Genomic DNA, 18,227 nt, shown 5'->3' with positions numbered 1-18,227 from the left:
AGTTAATCAGATGCACATGAATTCAGCCAATCAGAGACTTGAGTTCTAGCCAATCAGATGCCAGCTGGAACTGTATATAAGGAGAGCCCAGAGTGTGAGAGAAGTAGACATAGGGAAGGTGTTGAAGAGAACACATCAAGAGAGCTGCCAGCATTGAGAAGAAGACTGAGAGAGGACTGGTATCGAGAGAGCTGCCAGCGTTGAACTGAAAAGAAATATAAAAGACCTGGGAAGAGAACTTCCGAGGGCCCAGAAGAGAACCTCTGGGAAAACAGAGGAGATGTCTAAGAACGAGAAAACCTTTGATGACAAAGATTTGTTGAAAGAGCCTCTGAACTTTGAAGGCAAGTGGAGCTGTAGGGCAGAGACCTGGCCACGGGAAGGAGGCTTAGCTTAAACCCCTTTTGAGAGCTATTAAAGTGAACTGAGTTGTTAACACAGAGCCTCTGGACTTTGGAGGTGAATTGAGATTGTGGTGTTGGTGGTGTGTGTTGCTGCCCTGTTACCCTTCATTCTCCCAGAAACAGAAGCTGTGGGCAGGAGCCTGGAGCCTGCTGTCGGGAAAGAGCTTAGAATAGATCAGTCTCCGTGAACTGGGGCCTGGTACAGGAGCAGAGATCTGCCTGCGTGTGAATGCAGGTGAGTCGGGAGTGGTCAGCCTACAGAGGAGGAGCCATGGGACCTGGAGGTCAACCTTGGGTCAAGATGAAAGAGGACTTGGATGCTTGATAATGATTAAGGAGATTGTTCTTACTGTGACCTAGGGGTGGATGGTGTGGTATTTTCTGTTACCTCTTACGGATGTGTTATACTAAGGAAGACCTTAGCCTGGGACCCTCCACCTGATTTGGGGATACAATGATATATTGTACAGTATGATGTTCTGATATATATACAGTGGAGTGTGATATTCTGTAACCTAGGTATGAATGAGATAAATGATATGCTTTGCTTAAGGATGTTGCCATGAATGTTAGGCTACGCTTTATCGAACAATGCTTTGGTTTATTGCTGAATAAATAGAGTTCGTTGTACTGTGTGACTGGACCCCTGAAACTGATCACAGCAGGGGTCCTTGGATGTGCTGCCATGATTGGAGTTACACCTGCCTAAATGAAACCTATATAAGCTTTGTCCTTTTGTTCCTCAGGAGAGTCTCTAACCTTGTGGGTAGGGCTCTGTTGCTGGCAAGCTCAATAAGTCTTCCTTGGTCCCCAAAATTTCTGGTTCTGGTTTGTTAGAGCATTGACAATTATTCCCACAAGGGGGAGAGAAGGGAGATCAGGGAAGGCTTCTTGAAGAAAGTGGCATTTGTACTGGAATTTGAAAAGTAAATAGGTTGAGGTGGGGAGAATGGTGGAACTACTTCACATGTAGCTGCTCCTGGTGCCCAGTACCCAGTAGGTTTCACATTTAATAGCAACAATAACACCAGCTAGCATTTCTATAGCACTTTAAGGTTTGGAAAGTGCTTTCCAAATATTATCTCATTTTATCCTCAACAAAGCTGTGAGCTAGGCACTAATTGATAAATGAGACTCTTAGCTTTAGTGCTGAAAAATCCTAATTGTGCCAGCTCATTCTAGCTAGCTGGCTATAGACCCAACCTGCTTCATACCAGCCTTGTTGCCATCCCTCCTACACACTCCATACCTTCCACCCCCTTCTACTTCTTGCCCTGGGAATAGTAATTAAATGTAAGTCAATGCTGCCATTGCTTCAGGAAAAAGCATGACATTTGACTACTCTGTCTGCATTCACCACTTCTGTAACTCCACAAAGAAAAATTTCTTTTCTTGGCCACCACTTCCCTATATGTGATATCTCTCTGTTAGATTACAAGCAATCCGAGGGAAGGGTCTGTATATGTTTTAGCTTTGTATCCCTAGCATGGAGTAGAATTGGCCTTGGAAGCAGGAAGAACTGAGTTCAAACCCCATCTCCTACACAGTGTCCCAGGAGATGGTGTGATTTTAAGCAAGTCATGAACTTTAGACAACTCTAAGACCTGGACAAGGGAGTGATGAGGGCATTCCCTGAAATTACTGGTGAAGTGCCACCTACTGATTTGCACAGTCCCTGACACATAGCAGCCACTGAAGAAATACTTATTCATTCATTCATTGGCTATGTGGAACAAATATAAAACAAATACAAGGAGTTTAGAGAGGGAGGTCATTAACAGGGTATGGGCAGGGAGAAGCAGGAAAGGTTTCATGGAAAAGGAAGTGTCTTGAAAGAAAATAAAGGATTCTATGAGACAGAAGTGAGGTGAAGAAGGTGAGACACCTCCTTCCAAGCTGAACAAAATCGTTAACGATAGCTCGGAGTCCAGTGATTTGAAGAGTTTCAAATCTACTTGACCATATTCTCTTCTAGCTCATATCTCTCCATTGTTTCCACATTAATTAGGAGACATGTTATTACTGGATACTGAATTTCTTGCTTTCACACCATCTGTTTCCATTGCTTCTCCCACTCATTGCTGTGTGGAGCTGGAGGAAATCATGTAACTGGGCTACTACAACAAAATTCTGTTCACTAATTTTAACTAGGCCTTTACCACAGCAAGACAATACTGTTACTCCTTTTATCCTAATTGATTTCTCGTCCCACTCCCCCATGAGGCTGTCGAAAACCTCCTCTTCTCTCCTCAAGCCTCCCACACCGTCTCCTCCCCCAACTGCTCAGGTGAAGAACTTCATCTATACTTAACTGAGAAAATTAAGGCCATTCTCCATGAGCTCCCTCTTTTCCTCTTCTCTATATGACATAATCCTCATTCCTTCCTCCTTTGCTCCTGTCTGTCATAATAAGATTATCTTTCTCCTTGCCGAGGCTAACCCTTTTACACTTACCTTATAATCCCCTCTGATCTTCTGAGCAGACTGGCCCGTGATCAGCCTAACCTTAACCCCCTCTCATCTTCAATCTCTCCTCTTCTGGCCCCTTCCCTGCTGCCCAAGTCTCCTTTAAGCATAAAAAGATCCCCATTAGGCCTGAGTCCACTACAAATTTATGTTACACGACCTCAACTGGATCCTCACTGTGATAAGGCAATCCTTTTACACACCCCCAATTGGCTCACGATCCCACTCAGCACAGCAGCTTTTCCAAATATGTCATCCCTTCTCAAACTTCCTATGGTTTCACCTCCACCCACCCACTCAACTGAGAATCTTGCCTCATTTCACTGAAAAAATGAAGGCCATTTGCTGAGAGCTCTCTCTTTTCCCCTCCTCTTCATCTGCTATCACCCAAATGCCTTCTGCCATTATCTCCACCTTCACCCCTATCTCACATGAAGCTATAGCCCTCTTCTTGCCAAGACAAACCTCTTTCCCTGCATAAGTAATCTCATTCCATTCCATCTTCTTCTTCAGATTGTCCCCTCTATCATCTCTGCCCTCCCTTTTATCTTCAGCCTTTCCCTGTCTACTGGCTGCTTACCTACCACCTAAGAGTCACCTGATCCATCCAGCCCTGTTAGCTGGAGTCCTAGATCTCTCCTCCATTTTATGGCTAAATTCCATAACAAGGCCATCCACAACTGATGCCCCCCTTCCTTTCTTCTTCCTCTCTTTGCAGTCAGGCTTCCAAGCTTATCATCCAACTGAAATTGCTCTCTTTAAGTTACTAAAGATCTCTTAATTGCCAAATCCAGTGGCATTGTGTTAATCCTTGTCCTTCTTGACATCTCTGTAGCCTTTGACACTGTCAATCACCCTCTTCCCCTGGATAATCTCTTATGTCTAGGTTTTCATGAGGTTATTTTATCCTGGTTCTCCTCCTATATCCTCCTATATATACATCTTTCCTCAATCTCTTTTGCTGGATCTTCATCTGGGACATACCCACTGAAGGTAAGTGCCCCCTGGGGCTCTGTCCTGAGCCCCCTGTCTTCCCCCCCTATGATCTTTCACTTGGGGACCTCATCAGCTGCTATGGATTCAATTACCACCTCTATGCTGATGACTCTCAGATCCAACCTCTCTCCTAAGCTCCATACTCACATCTCCAACTGCCTATTAGACACCCTGAAAGAGATGTCTAGCAGACATCTTAGACTCAACTTAGCCACAACTGAACTCATTATCTTTCCCCCAAAGCCTCCCCCCAATTCCAAACTTCTCTGTTACTGTTGAGGGCACTACCATCCTCCCAATCGCTCACACTTGCAACATAGGTGTCATCTCCAAGTCTTCACTGTCTCTCACCCATTGCCAAGGCCTATTCATTTTACCTTCATAGCATCTCATTTGCCCCCTTCTCTCCTCCGACACTACCACCACCCTGGGCGGTTATTGCCTCACATCTGGACTACAGCAATAGCCTGCTCATTGGTCTGCCTGCAAAAAGTCTCTCTCTATGCCAGGCCATCCTCTCTTCAGCTGCCAAAGTGATCTTCCTAACATGCAGATCTGACGGAGTGGGTCTCAGCCCCACCTACACCCCCAATAAATGCCAGTGGCTCCCTATCACCTCCAGGATCAAACATAAAATCCTGTTTGGTGTTCAAAGCCATTCATAAGCTGCCTCCTCCACCTCTACAATATTTTTATACCTGATACACCACCTCCTCCCACCCCATATATTCTGTGGTCCAGTGACACGGGCCTCCTTGCTCTTCCCTGAAGAAGACTCTCCACTTCCTATCTCCAAGCAGTCACTGGCTATCTCCCAGGACTGGAATACTCTCCTCTCCTTATCTCCATTTCTTGGCTTCCTTCAAGCACCAGTTAAAAATCCCACCGGTGCAGTGAGTAGAGCACCAGCCCTGGAGTCAGGAGGACCTGAGTTCAAATCTGGCCTCAGACACTTGACACACTTACTAGCTGTGTGACCTTGGGTAAGTCACTTAACCCCAATTGCCCTGCCCTCCCCCTGTGAAAAAAATAAATAAAAATTAAAAAAAATAAAATAAAAATCTCACCTTCTATAGGAAGCCATTCCCAATCCCCCATAACTCTATTATGTTTTCAAACAAATTGTATTTTATATATATAATACATATATATACACATGTATACACACACACACACACACACACACACACATATATGTGAGAGAAGGGGGAGTTGGACAAGAGTCTTTGCTTTTTAAAAAAGAAAAGAAAAACATCAGAAGAAAAGGAAAATGGTTTCTGACACATAGTCCTATACAGAAGACAGAAGAAGGAGAAGACAGGTCATGAAAAAGGAAAAAAGACATACAGATGCACATACATCCATCCAAACACACAAGATGAAGGGAAAGGAAGCAGGGCAGCCAGGGTCATGCTCCATGTTTCTAGCAGTTACTTCTTAAAGACTGTGGGATTTGTCCAGGGCTCAGCAGTGTGTGCGCTCAATGGGTTGTTGATGTTGGGTTCTCCTAGAAGACTCTGGGTAGATAATAGAATGGTCCTGACGTTATAGAGGGCTGACTCCTTGTTCTTAAGGATTTCCAAGCAGATTCTGCCTTGGATGTCCACACTGGGATGGTAACAGGGTGTGACAAATTGCACAATGAGAGCTTTATATGAGTATCTGCTGGGAAACTCCAAGAGGAGCTTATACTTCAGGTATACTTTAGCTGTCCCATGGATGATCTCAACCCATTTGAGGAGATTAATTCTGGGAAGGCAGAATTTCCTTTGTCTCTGGATATCATTAAGGTCATCAATTACTGTACTTGCTGGTGCACCCAAGGACTCTCAGCTCACTGCCTAAGGCTTGGCCCCCTTAGGAGTAGGGATGGTTGGCAGGGGCCAGTTCTGGAGGACCAAAGGCGACAGGACCTAGAGAAAGAGAAATACCCAAGTGGCAACAGCAGGGTTCCAGCCCTCCCTGCTTAATTCTAGTGCCTTTCTCTCTGTTGATTATTTCAATTTTGTCCTGTATATAGCTAGTCTGTACGTTTTCAGTCCTTTTCAGTCATGTCCAATTCTCAGTGACCCCATTTGGGGTTTTCCTGGCAAAGATACTGGAGTGATTTGCCATTTCCGTCTCCAGCTCATTTTATAGATGAGGAAACTGAGGCAAACAGGGTGAAGTGACTTGCCCAGGGTCATACATCTAGTAAGTTTCTGAGGCAAGATTTGAACTCAAGAAGGTGAGTCTTCCTGACTCCAGGCCCAGCACTATATCCACTGCAGCGCCTCCTTTTGCATATTGTCTCCCCTATAAGATTGTGAGATATTTGTAAGCAGGGACTGTTTTTTGCCTTTCTTTGCATCCTCAGTGATTAACACAGTGCCCAGAAAATAGTAAACATTTAATAATCTTTGCTATCATCCCATATATGTTCTCCCCTTCAGAGCCAAACTTGTAGGGAAAAAAAGCTATCTACATGAGTTCCTTCCACTTCTTCTCTTCTCACTCATTTCCTTTGCAAACTGGCTTCAGACCTCATCATTCACCAGAAACTGCTCTCTGTGCAGTTACTAATGATTGTTAAATGGACACATCTAAGGACCTTTTCTTAGTCATCATTGTTCTTGACCTCTCTGCAATACTGAACACTGCTGACCACCATCTCCTCTCTGGTTTTTCGTGATACTGCTTTCTCTTATTTCTTCTTCCTGTCTGGCCACACCTCAGGTACTTTTCCTAGTACATTATCCATATCACATCCCCAAACTGTGGGTGTTCCTAGAGGCTCTATCATGGGTCCTTTTCTCTTCTGTCTGCTCATTCACTTGGTAACCTCATCAGCTGTCATGAGTTTAATCATCTGGATGCAAATGACTCTTGAATCTACATATCCAGCCCTACGGTCTCTCCTGAGCTCCTGTCAGGCATCTCCAACAGCTTATCTGATTCTTTTTTTATATAATTTTCTAATTTGCCCAAAGAAAATATTTAATGCATTAACTGTGATCTTGCATAGATAATTACATGCATAATTAACTGAACTTATGTAACAACATTTTTCTGCTGATTTTAAAGTGACATTTTGAAGGTTTCAGAAGAAATTCTAATAACTTCTTTATAACAAGTAACCTTTACTTTAGTTAATTTTCTTACAAAAACAGAAAGCTGCTATTAAATGTCTTTATATCAATTTATTTTTATAAATATCTGAATTAAGTCCAATACTGGAATCTTTAAAAAATTCATCTGTGTAGTTAGAATATGTAATAGCTAAAATATACCAGTATAAAGTGTGCATGTTGCCCATGTAGCTTATGTATATGTCCACATGGGTTTATCTAAATCCACCTTCCGGGGAGGAGTTAATATCTATCTCTAAAATCTTACACATCCTTCTCCAAGGAAGACTCTGATTCATGCCTAGAGGGGAGCAAGAGCTTGAGAACAAGCTGATCTCTTCAGAGAAGGGACACCATGCTATCATCATATTTATCTGCTCACCTTGCTGGTCTAGGGGGAATGACTTTTAGGCTGAAGGTACTTTTCCTGATCATAATCCTTTAGCAGGGAAAAGGTGCCCCAAACTATATCCAAAGGCTGGATCCTTTCCCCATCAAATGCTAGTTACAGAAAGAATATCACAAATAGTGAATGGCAAATCAACCCATTGATTCAAGCCATTAGCAAACATAAATCAGAGAAGTTGTACAGATTAGAATATATCAAACAATTCATAGTGTGAATGAGTACTCCGGCTGAGAGCAAGATATATGGGCTCTACCCAGAGAGTCCCCAAGCTCACCCAAGGGGAAATTCTCCGAAGTCTCTAGTGTGACAAGCTGGAAGTCAGAGTTGTGCATGAGGTGCCCCCTCTCCTACATGGTAGCTTCCTCCCACAGTCTTCTTTCAGTTTAGGGGCCTCTCCCTGAAGAGAACATGAAACCATATGTGTTCTCTCTTCAAGCTGGTAATCCAGAAAGGAAAATACTCCTCTCCAAAGGTCTCTCCAACTCTGCCCCTCATGCAGGCACAGAGCATTGGGTTGTCCTCTCCACCAATGAGGAGAATCTCACACAAAGGCCCAGACTTGAACCCCAGGTTCACTAGAAACAGTCCATCATTTAGCAAGTAGTATGTTCGATCATTAAAATAACTTTACCCAGGTCTCAACTCTTCCAAATATAAATACTAAGATAACCGAAAGGTGTTTTTAGGAAGATAAATGGCTGATAGATACTGCACAAGACCTTTGTTACTGCATCGCATACATCAGACTAGGTAGGCGGTAGACATCTCAAACTCAACATGCTCAAAACTGAATGCATTCTCTTTTCTCTAAAACCTGCCTACCCCTCTTTGGAACTACCATACAGTAGTATGCAAATTAGCTGGGACAAAGTAAAAGAAAGTTATTGATACATAATAAATCTTACAACTTTTCACATCTTTAAAAGAGTTTGAATATGCAGCATGTCCTTTCACTGTTATCATTTGTTTTATATGGCTTAAACATGATTTTGACACATAGTCCTTAGTCCTTCATCATGAGACCACACTTTTATCACAATGGATATTAAGTACCATTTTGATGAGCAGTCCAATTTTCTAAATCTAGCCTTGATTATACTCCATAGGTTTTCCATAGGGTTTTAATCAAGCAAATTGCCAGGCACTGAATGAACCACATTTATCTCAATCTCTCGGATGCATTTCTTAACCTTTCCTGGTATGTGGCATGGTATGAATTCCAGCCCATTTATCAGAACAGCAATATCTTTATCAGTTCTGTCAAAGGTGCCATGATCCTTCCGGTCACCCAGATTCACAGTTGTGGCCTCATCCTTGACTCCTTGGTCTCTCTATCAAATCCATGGCCAAAATCTTGTCATTTCTACCCCAAAACATCTCTCACATCTGTCCCCTTCCTCTGCTCACACATCCTAATTCAAGGCCTCACTACCTAATACCCTCCTAATTGGCTCTCCCACCTTAAGTTTCTCCTCTCTCCAATCTATTCTCCCTGCAGGAAGGAAAATGAAAACAAGCATTTATTAAGCACCACTATGTGCCAGGCACTGTGCTAAACACATTACAAATTTACAAGAACCCCAGGAGACAGGTTCTATTATTGCCCTCATTTTAAGGTGAGGAAACTGACTGAGGCAGGCAAAGGTTAAGTGACTTGCCCAGGGTCACGCAGATAGTGCGTGTATTTTAGATCCTTGTCTGAGGTCTTCCTGACTCTAGGCCCAGCGCTCTATCCACTTTCCATCCAGCTGTCTCAAGTCCTAAAGTACAGGTCTGATGATGGTATACCCCCTCCCCAAGAAACTCAAGTGGCTCCTTATTACACTTATAATCGAATGTGATGTTCTCTCTTTTGCATTTAAAATCATACAGAACCTGGACCCAACCTGCCTCTCCAACTTTATTACACTTGACTACCCTGCCCACTCTCTATGGTGCAAATAATCTGGCCTTTAGGCATCAGCATATTCCAGAGGATGAGAGAGTTGTTTAGTGTGGCCGAGCCCTCAGATCACACCCCACAGGTGCTCCCCTCCCCAGCCCAGCCCAGACACAAGGGGTGGCGGGGGGGGGGGGGGGGGGGGGGGGGGGGGGGGATGAAGCACTGAGGTGGGAGTGGCAATACTGTGCAAGATAGGAATTCTCAGCATCCACACACTCACTTGGTTCCTGAAGATGACTCCATACAGTGTCAGGGAAATCTACTAATGGAGTCCACTTTACTGACACAATCATCCCTTCATGACCTTCTCAGACTTCTAACAAAGACCAAAGACCAGAGTACTCAGTCATCCAGGAAAAGGAAGAAAAAAAAAACCCTAACAATGGCAACGTCTCCTCTCCTTTGGTAGCCTCGAAGGAATCCACTGAATTAATACATGTGCCGACAAACTCCTGGAGCAGCTGAAAAATCTCCTGAGATGAGAGTGAACTCTGACTCTCAAGCCATCCCTTCCACGCCCACTGGACCTCCCAGAGTGTCCAACAGGATGCCAGAGCTAGAAGGTCCCCCCTCATTTTACAGAGTAGCATGTGGGCTGGGGCGGGGGGAGGGAATCCAGGGTCTCCTGCTTCACATCCTCACCTCCCTTACCTCTCTTCAACAGACTGAGAAAATATTTGTCCATTCCTCTTTCAACAGTGAGAAGGGGCATTTGGATCTATTGGCAAAATTAAGAATCATAGGGTTGATTTTTCCAACTGTGTGCCTGAACCTGCCCTACTGAATTCCCTTCCTGCTGTTCTCTCCAGAAATGCTATTCTTAGACCTTCTCTGCTGCTACCACAAGCAGTAATTGCTGGTTTGAACCTGAGGTCAAAAGACATCATCATCTTTGAAAAGAGAGAACAATTAAAGGACCCAGTGATGAAAAGTCACTGTGACCCTGGCCCAGCTGTTCCTACTGGCCTCCCTCCCCATTCTGCTGGAGATGATAGGAAGTCTCTTTTTACTGGGATGGTAAGATTGTGCAGGCTGGATTTGACCGAGGGTGCCTGTCAGTTCAGGTGCTACAGGTCAGACAAGCTGGCAGGCAGCTACCAAGTATCTGGGTACATAACCACAAAAAGTGACTGAGTTACTGAATAAAGATGAGACACAGGTCCTGTTCTCAAGGAACACTCAGTCAAAAAAAGAACTCAATAAACAGACAAACATGTAATCAGTGAGCATATTTATATACAAATCATTATAACAGGAGTTGGGTCAGGAGAGATACATGGAGAGAAACTGAGATCTCATTGCAAGGAAACCCTACCAACACAGATTAGCCCCCTTTCTGCACCTTAAAATGGAAGACAGTTACCTATAGCACTAAGAGGTCAAATTGTTTGGCTGGGATTACAAAGCCAGGCTGTATCAGAGGCAAGACTTGCGCCTAGGTCTTCCTAGCTCTGAAGCCAGCTCTCTAGCCACAACTATCCCATGCTGCCTGTCACAAAAGTCTGATTAGGATGAATTCAGGATTCATGCTGTTCTCAAATGCAATGAAATTTTGGGAGGCTGAATGCCCTCCAATTCCAGTACAGGCTTTGAATTCTTTCCTTAAAGTACTCTCATCTATGGACCCTGAAATGATCTGAAATCCATATCTGAGTGAAATCACTGATTCAATGATCAAAATCCAGAAAGCAATGTCTGTGCTTCAATAAATTTCAATCTTCATAATTCAATCCAAGGGAAAATTCCTATAGGAACTTGGCAAAACTTTGAAATGGCCCAGACAACCAGCAACAAAACCCAATTTAGCTGGTTAACAGAAACAGTTGATTAGTCCAGCCAAGTCCTGCTGTGTGACAGAAATGGCTGCTTTTGATGAAAGGGACCAAGAGACATAACTGAAGAACCACAGCTAGGAAAAGGCTGTTCTCTAACTCTCATGCCACCATGGTTAATGGCCAAAAGATCTGAACAGACATTTTTTTTTCCAAAGAAGGAAACAAATCGTGAATCACTTCAAATACTCATCCTTAGTAATAATCCAAAGAGATGAAATTTAAAATAAGGTATAACTTTGTACCCGTCAAACTGGCAAAAAGGATTAAAAACAATGAAAGTCATTACTGGCCGGATTGTAGGGAAATAGGTGCAGCCACTCATTGCTAAGTGCAATTACAAATTTGTAGCCTCTTTCTGGAGTTCGACCTGACAACATGCAGAAACGTTAGAAAATAACCATATCCTTTGATTCAGTGATTCTACTGCTGGGAGAGCACCTCTAAGAGTTAGCAAAAATAACAAAAACACAAGTATTTTTGTGGAAACATTAAATGTAAGTTCAAAAAACTAAAGGCAACCTAAATGTCAAACAACAGGGGACTCACTAAATAAACCGTGGTACATTCAGGGAACGGAACAGGCTCCCACAATTAACCCAACAAGTATGAGAAATACAAAGAAATCCGGAAGGACCTTTACAAACTGATGCCAAATGAAAAAAGCATCAGAAGTGGAACAAAGTATCCACTAACTGTGACTGGGGAGGAGGGGAGAAGGGAGTAAGGAAGAATTCCTGACGGGGATTTCAGAGGGAGCTGAGGATCTTTGTTTAGAGATGGAAAGGACCTCGGAGGCCATGAAGTCCAATTCCCTTATTTTACATAGGAGGAAATTAAGTCCATGGAGGAGAAATGACCAGCCCAAGATCACACAGGCCGGATGGATGCAGCAGAGGTGATATTTGAAGGCAAATCCTGATAAGCAAAATCCAGTGCTTTTTCTACTCTACCATGCTGACTGAAAAATTGCAAGGATACTCTAGACAATGAAATGAATTTAAATATAAAGATCTGCTAAGTTTAGCTGATTGTGTTGATGGGCAGTGTTAAATTTTTAATAAAACATTTAAGGTTTTGTTTGTTTAAAGAGGCTTTTCTTCATAGCAACGCTTTTATGGAAGCAAAGGATTGTAAACAAAGTAGGCCCCTATTGATTAGTGAATGCTTAAAGAAATTGTCATACATTAATGTAAGGAAATCTTACTGTACCATAAAAAAATAACACATGTGAAGAATCCAGAAAAGCATGCAAAGATGTACATGAAACAATGTAACATGAAGTGGCAGGGCCAGGGAAACAATCTACAAAATGACTAAAGTAATGTTGACAGAAAGAACAACAAAAAGAAGAAACAAAAAACAAAACAAAACACTGCACAAGTACATTAACCAAGCTAAACCTTGGAGAAGAGCTGAGAAAATGGGCTTTCCCTTGCCCCCTCTCCCCTCCAGAGTCCCTCCCCCTGCCATTCCCCTTCCCTTCCTCCTTCATCCCCCTTTCTCCCTCCACTGTGGAGGTGGGAGCCTCTGGATGGGGAATACTGCAAATACTGTCAAAAGATCACCATATGTCTGGTATGTCTTCCCCTAGATTATGCTGTTTCTCTGACACTGAATTGTTGGTGGCTTTTGTTTTGTTTTCATTTAAGATACCATATGAGACTAGGAGACAAGGAGAGGCTGGATGACAACTGACCGCCACCTGTCAAGAATGCTACAGTGGAGAGCCCTGCAAGAGGGTGGGGGAGAATGGAATAAACATTGTGCTTATAACAACCTTGAAAGGTAGGTGTTACTATTAACCCAATTTTGCAGGTAAAGAAATTGAGGTAAACAGAGATTAAATGATTTGCCCAAGTTCACACTTTGAACTCAGGTCTTCTTGACTCCAGGCCCAGTGCTCTATCCACTGTACCACCTTGCTGCCTCAAGCATTACACAGGGGAATGGTCTAGAACAACAGACCTACTGAGAGACAGTGTGTGAGAGTTCAGGAAGACCTAGGTTCGAATCCTGTTTCAGACACTAAGTAGCTATGTGGCCCTGGGAAAGTCATTAAACTTCTCTGAGCCTCAGTTTCTTCATCTGTACAAAGGGGATAATAATAGTACCTACCTCAGTGCATTGTGAGGTTCAAAGGAGGTAACATATCCAAAGTTCTTTGCAAGCCAATGTGAGAAAAAAAAAGGGGGCTCCTTGTAATTCTGAGATTCTCCGATTCTCTGAAGCCTTTGATATTATGATTCAGGGTTCCCCAGAAAGTTCCCCAGAACTGCTTGGTTTACCTTCAGAGAAGCTCCACTAGTGGAAAAAAATAAAATTCCCCCCATTGGTGCTCACTCTGCCCCCCCCCCATTACTGTACATTTGCTAAGCACTTCATAATCCTCACACTAGGATATTGTTGGAGCATTTACCTCCTAACCCTTGGCAAGTAGAATACTGGCCATGTCTCAGGAGCATTTGTAGATTGGACCCCACAAGGACAGCGGAAAGAAAGCACATGGCACAAGGCCCCATGGATCATGGGGGGCTTTTATATCTCCAAATAAAAGCTGGTGATAACTACCAGCAGCACCTCACCATATCAGGTGCCTGGCCGGCCTTCAGGTAAATATTTTCTCCTGCTGACCCCATACCATATGTGACATGTTTTCCCAGTTAGGATTAGTTGCTTAAAGCTAGTCAAAGAAATCCATATGCGCGTTACATCCTCCCCCACCCCCAGCCCTTTTTGGCTGTAACCATGGATCCATGGGATTCATCATGGCTGGGGTGGTACAATGTGGGGCTCATTATTCTCCCCTGGTAGCTTTGTATGGTTCTTATTTAAGTGGGGGAAAAGGAATTTACATTTCTCAAGCATCTGTATTAAAGAGAAAATAGCCTGTGCCACAGGGAGATCGATATTTGCATGTAGGTTTATGAAGAAAAAAACCCACTTTCACAATAGAGACCTAACTTTGTCTTCTTTAAAGCACTTATTCCTCTTCATTTCAATATGTTTAGCGATGTGATGTGCTCTCTGTTAAAATACACATACTCCCCATGACAGTTACACACAGCAGGCAGTTACAATTAAGGAAACATGGAAACCTTGACGTGGGCAGCATGGGAAAGGCTGAAATGGGTCTGCCTTGTCTGCTGATGCTATCTTCCAATTGAGCCTGGGGCTCCTCATCCCTGGCTAGTTGAGCCCTCCCCAGTGTACCACCCATTCAACCCCATATACCCTAACTCTGACCAAGGCCCAAACCTGCAACTCTGAGGCCTTCACACAACTAGGGCTCCTTCTCCTGGAGAAGCTTGAAGAGCTGTTTGCAAGCGTGTGAGGGGCTGCTGAGTGGAAGAATTCGATTTGTTCTGCTTGGCCCTCCCCCCCCTCCCAGAGAAAGTAGGAGCAGAGGGTGGAAGATAGAGGCACATTGAGGCTCAATGCAAGAAAAACCTTCATAGGGAGAAGAGCTATCCCCTTCTGAGATCACCTGAACTCCTCACCACTGAAGGGCTTTCAGCTGAGCCTCTGTCACCACTTACTGGGAATGGTGTAAAGGACATTCCTTTCAGGTATGAGATGGACCAGATAACAGGGGAGGTCCCTTTCAGCCTGATGTTCCGTGGGCTAGGATACCCAGAGCTATTGCCAGATCCACGGCAGACCTCAGGTCTCTTTATTCCCAAATCCAATGCCACATGGTCCCCCTCTCTTTCTTACCTATTTGCTCTCCTTCTGAAGGTGGAGAGAGGGTAATAATGCAGCACCCTGAGTGACAGGGAAGGGGAGAAGCTTGTGCTGGATGGCAGCTTGATCACCCCTTCCTACACCTCTCTGTACTCAGCAACTCTGGGGGCTACTGACCACCTGTTCCCTGGAGCATACACTAGATGGGTACGGGAAGGCAAAGGGAGGGAGGCTAACACATGCACCTAGAAGTGTACTGGGATGCAGTTTTGGAGAGTTTTCCCACATGTACATAACTCATCCCATTTTTCAGCAACATTTTCTTGAGAATAGGGTCACTGAACAGCAAGAATGGAAGGCTACTCTCACTCACTCCTCCTTTCTTCTTTGTCTCTCATTTAATCCCAGCCCCACACCAGACCTCATAGAAAATCCTTCAGTAACATGTACCTCCAGTATCACCCTTCCTCATAGTCCCAGACAGAATAAGGCTTGTTTAGGATTCTTTTTTTAAGTCACATGTTGTGGTTTATGTCATTCTTCCATTGGATATTTGGGCCATTTTCCCAGCATATAGTAAGTTCTTAATAAATGTCTTTTGATTGACTGCAGGAAAATCCATATTTCGTCTTCTTATTGAATACATAGAAGATTTTTAACCTAGATTCAACTTCAACTGACCAAGCACAGATGACTAGAATACATGAGCAAAAGGGAGGCAAATACAGACTGATGGCTGAACAGGCTGTCCACACCGGTGTAGGTGCTGAATAAACATGTGTGGAATTTCTTAGCAGCACAAGCCACTTTGGACCTGCCTGTATGATTTCCTCAGCTTTTCCTGCCATCCAAAGGAACAACTTGCTCTCTTTACTCTTTTGCCCTTTTGGGCAGCATTTTTGAGAAGGAAAAAACAAAAACAAGGAAAACTATGTGAAAAGTTGGGCCATTTTCCTTGGACCTGCCTGCCTTTAGTGGTCCTCATCCTCATCCTGTTCCCCCATGTTCATTTTGTACTCAAGTTCGAAAGACAATTTTTTTTCTGTGCAACATTTCTCCCTTCACTCCCTTAAGAAAAGAAATGAAAGAGCTATTTAATTTTCCTCTTTTATATTAAAAAGAAATTTTATTTTCCCACTCCAGAGTCTCAATTCTTCATAATCCCTCAAATCTATTGAGCTTTATGAAACAAAATAAAGGGAAAATGACCAGGTGTTTGAACAATCTGGCTGGCAGCTTCTGTGGGGGTATAAGATTCACCCACAAAGCTGCCAACAGCACAGGTTCTTCTGATATGCTTAATTAAGGAAAGCAAGGTGAAGGGGTTGACAAGCTTACTTTTAATTCAGCATTCAAATATCATTCAGTTAGTTCAGGGGAAAAAGCCAGTACCCTGAACTTCAAAACAAAATGCAAACAAATTACAAACATCAACAGACTTTGTCTGATTCAAATCCCAACACATAGTTACCAGAGTTCAACAAAGTTTCAACATCCGGGTTTACAAGCTGGAGGGCTCCTTAGCTACAGCTGCCCAGAGTCTGCTCATCAACACCATCTCCAGAGCCCCACACAAATGGCTCTGTCCTCCCTTCTTATAGGGCTTCAGACATCAAACATCATCTGAATCACCAGAGCTCAGGCTCTGGTGATTGGTTCTTGAGTTGGCCCCTCCCCTTAGGACCCTGGGAGGTTCACATCCACATGGATTATGTTAACACCTAATGGGGTTTGGGCCTGGGGCTTAGCACCTAGTAAAGTTCACTGAGATAAATTGAGTCACTCAAAGAAAACAAAGGCCATTGTGGTTACACCAGGTCTCAGGTCACATGAGAGGAAACCCACTCTTTTCCCCCTGCACTGCTGAGCCTAACAGAGCACCAAGGGTTCCCCTGAAACAGAAGGCTCCCTCTGATTACTCCCACCACCCCCACTGATGGGATCTGAAAGGTGATGAAAGGGAAGAGTCATCTTGAAGTTTCAGCCTTGGGAACACCAATCTGACCCTTATTTTTCCTGTGCTCCTGTCCTCAATAAGGCATCCATGTTATCTCACTCAACCAGCCTTTAAGAGCATCAGAAACCACTCTACAATATGGGACAAACACAACACAGATTATTCCCAGTTCTACAAATAGAGAATCAGAACCCAACTTTGTCTAGATTACTAGATAAAGCTAGTTTCATTTCCTAGTTTCCATCCACTTCCTGCTCAAGGCCAGACAGTCTCATTCTCTTGTCCCCTGGTTCTTGAGAGAGCAAGATCCTTTCTGAATGGTTATCTGGGCTCTTCCTGGGTACAGAATGGTCCCTCAGGCAATTCTCCCTTCTATAGTGTGTGGAGTAGGTGCCAATGGTGAAGAACAAATGAGTGCTTCCTATTTGGTTTGATTTTCACAGCACAAATTACAGGCTCCAGAAGCCCAATATTCTTCTATTCACATATAAAGGTAGTACTATCCTTGGGCTTTAAAGAGAAAAATCTCAATCCGATGGAATCAGCTGCCGAGTCCCTGAACTCAGGTAAGGTTTGGCCTTGCTTTGCAGGAATCAGGCCTCCACATCACTTCTCAACTATTTCAAAACCATGCAGTCATGCATACCCTACCCTCTGTTAGCTCCCCTAGATTTGCTGTCTTTTTCTATTAGAATGTAGGCTCCTTGAGGGCGGGGATTGGCTTTTCTTCTGCTTGTATTTGTATCTCTGGGATTTAGCAAAATGCCTGGCACACAGTAAGCACTTACTAAATATTTAAGCCTTCATTTTTTCAGGACTAGCACATAACTTATGCTCTTTGCTTTTAGTCTTCCCTGTTCACTGAACATTAATATTGTTAGTAAATACTTTCCTCAGGCTCTTCCTTAGTTCCTTCCCCCAAGAATTCTAAGTGTCAGTTTCTGGTGCTTCTCAAACTACCTCAACTTGTGTCCTACCCGTAATTCAAAAGGCACGATATCCAAAATAGAACTTAAATATTTTCGACAAAACCTACTCCTCCTAACTTCCCTGGCTCTATCAATATTACTACTGCCTTCCCAGTAACTTAGGCATACAACATCAGAATCTTTTTTGCCTCTGCTCCTTCCCTCACCTCCTATATCCAATCCATTTTCAACACCAGCAAATTCTGCTGCTGAAATGTGTCTTACACCTATCTATTCCCCCTGCCACTTCCATGCTCATTCCCACCCACCTGGACTACTGGCAACTTCTTATTCCAAGCCTAGGGCACTATCCACTATACCACATTGCCTCCTAAGGCAAATGACATTATCATCTCATCTCCCAGTTCAGACTCCATAGCTTGAGTTTTGAGAGTGCTCACCCTGTTTAAAGCAGGTGGATCTTGTTTTTGTTATTTATATTATTAAGCTGTCAAAAATAAA

General features: G+C 43.5%; 1 pseudogene; it reads right to left on the bottom strand.

Annotated features, from left to right (window-relative positions):
* Positions 1-502: 502 nt before the first annotated feature.
* On the bottom strand, positions 503-5,661 carry LOC118832471 (annotated as a pseudogene).
* Between the last annotated feature and the right edge of the window lie 12,566 nt (positions 5,662-18,227).

Source organism: Trichosurus vulpecula, chromosome X (genome assembly GCF_011100635.1).
Source record: "Trichosurus vulpecula isolate mTriVul1 chromosome X, mTriVul1.pri, whole genome shotgun sequence".
NCBI classification, from domain to species: domain Eukaryota; kingdom Metazoa; phylum Chordata; class Mammalia; order Diprotodontia; family Phalangeridae; genus Trichosurus; species Trichosurus vulpecula.
This window is presented reverse-complemented; position numbering and strand designations above follow the sequence as displayed.